The sequence below is a fragment of the Mus caroli genome, chromosome 14 (assembly GCF_900094665.2).
Source record: "Mus caroli chromosome 14, CAROLI_EIJ_v1.1, whole genome shotgun sequence".
Lineage (NCBI taxonomy): Eukaryota > Metazoa > Chordata > Mammalia > Rodentia > Muridae > Mus > Mus caroli.
In genome coordinates, this window is record NC_034583.1 from 90,124,375 (window position 1) to 90,126,948 (window position 2,574).

The 2,574-nt window shown below is 36.9% G+C and overlaps 1 pseudogene; it reads right to left on the bottom strand.

Annotated features, from left to right (window-relative positions):
* Positions 1-190: 190 nt before the first annotated feature.
* Positions 191-487, bottom strand: LOC110309934 (annotated as a pseudogene).
* Between the last annotated feature and the right edge of the window lie 2,087 nt (positions 488-2,574).

The window sequence follows — 2,574 nt, forward strand, 5'->3', positions numbered from 1 at the left end:
ATGGGGGACTTTTGGGATAGCATTGGAAATGTAAATGAGGAAAATACCTAATTAAAAAAATGACATCATTGTATTTCCACTTGCAGGCATGGGCTGCATGTTGTGGTAGGTGTTATGAGCTCAGTGCAGGTATGGATGGGGTAGGGGTGGAGGAGGTGATGACTTGGTGGTTGGAAGGGAATGAAGAGGGTTAGATACGCTTCTGGGAAATCCAAAGGAAGAACTCATGACATGCTATAGCTAAGCCACCTATAAGGTTGAGAAACTCTTGGAAATCTAGCTGCCAATCACTGTTGAGATCCAGCTTCTTCATCATTTGGTCAAGGGGACCTGGGTCCTTCTGATTGTTCATGGTGGTGGCCATCTCAGTGTTCATAAAGGAAAGGGACTCAGTTTTGGAGAGCTGATAGCTCTTTTCATCCTTCCGACTGCACTTTTGGAAAACAGCAATTGGGGACTCGATGCATCTCTCAATCTCTGTAGGCATTTTTGCCAAGTTGAGGAGTGAGGCTGGGCTGCGACTGCTGTTGATGGTGGCTGGGACAGGAGTCTTGCACTTTATTCCTAATGCCTAAGATATAAAGCAGATCTTTTGAAAAGCACAATGGAGAACGGTAAAAGAAAGGATTTCAGAGTCAGAATGTTTGGATTCAAGCTGCACCTATGCCATAGTCAAGATGGTTATGAAATTTCTGTCTATAAGGCTATTAAGAGGATTGATTTGTATATTTGAACCAACCTTGATTTGAATCTTGGGATAAAACCAATTTTATCATGCTATATGATCTCCTCAAGGTGATTATGAATTTTGTAAGTTTTAAAATTTTATTCTATTTTTGCATTTATTTTCATCGGGAAGGTGGATGACTGTGTTCTTCATTTGGGGTTGCTATGTCTCATTATTCAGGATTGTGTCAGGGTTATGTAGTTGAACCAATTTAAATTTGTCTCCATCCAACTAACAGATGAAGGAGACTCAGACTATGGTTATTTTATTTGGTTTAATTATTGGTGGGTAACCCCAATCTACTTTTCTAACTGTTGGCCTGGCTACTTCCTCATAGGCATACCCCCAAATACTTGCTGTTTCCCTTGGCCAGGTGCTCATGGTGGCTTCCTCCTCTCTCCATGTCCTCTCTTCTCTCCCCCTTCTGCAACCTCCAACCAGGTCACTCAAAACCCACCTGCTTCTAATCCCTCCAGTAATTGCCTGTGGCTGTTTTTATTTAACCAATAGATTTAAATTAAGGAACAATAACAGACAACTCTATCTTCAGGTACAGAATTTAGTGTTATAATACATAGCAATAGACCAAACCTCAACAGGGTTATATTGGTTTTATAGGACAAGTTTAGTGATGCCTCCTTTTCTGTTTCATGGAACAGTTTTGAAGAGTTAAGTATTCAATCTTTCCTAAATTTTTGGTAGAATTTAGAGGAACAGATTTCTGTCCAGACTTGGTTTGTGTGTGTGTGTGTGTGAAACTTTTAATTATTGCATCAATCTTCTTGTGGTCTGTTTATTTTTATCTTCTGGCTTTAATTTGGTAGGTCAGATATACTTAAATATATCTTCTGGATTTTTCCAACATTTTGGAATATACGTTTTAAAAGTATTTCTTGAGAGTAACCTGGATTTCATTAAAGTCTGTTATAATGTCTTCCATTTCATCTCTAATTTTTATTAATTTGAGTTTAACCTCCATTTTGTTTTGTGTAGCTAGGTCTTATTCAATCTTGTTCATCTTGTTCATCTTTCCCTGAACTGTTTGTTTGTTTTTTAAATTCTATGCATTGCTCTTTTAGTCTCTATTAACTTATGCCTCAATCTTTGTTATTTCTTGCTACCACCACATTTGGATCTGGATTCCTCTTGTTTCTTCTAGATGACCATTTACATGGGATCTCTCTGATTTGCTTAATGCAACCGTACACTGCTGCAATCTGAGGACTGCCATGGCTATATCACATAGATTTTGGTAGTTGACAGTCTCATTTTGATTTTATTCTCAGGATTGCAAATTTAAGTGTTAATTCCTTTCATGATTTATTATCCATTTAAGATCATATTGTTCAGTTTCCAAGTATCTGTTTACTTTTTGTGAGTCTTCTTGCTGTCAATGTCTAGTTTTATTCCACCATGGTCTGACAACATAAAGGGAATTGCTTAGGTTTTGAAATTATTAAGGCTTGTTTTGTGGCCTATACTGTGGTCAACTTACTGCTGAGAAGATGGGTCTTGCCTATCTGTTAGGTAGAAGGTTCTATAGGTATCTGTTAGGTACAGATGATCTATGGTATAGACAATACCTGGAGTTTCTTAGCTGATTTTTAATTTGGAAGATGTCTCTAGATGTATAAGTAGAATATTTAAGTGTACTGCTATTAATGTGTCAAGACTCAGTGGTCTTTTATGATTTTTACAGTTATGTTTTGGCTCAATTGGGGGCTCAATACTTGATGCATAAATATCGATAATAATTATGTTCTCTTGGTGAATTATTCCATTTACTAATATGCAATGGTCTCTTTAATCTTTTTCCCCCAATTTTTTTTCTTTTTTTTTTGATTTTT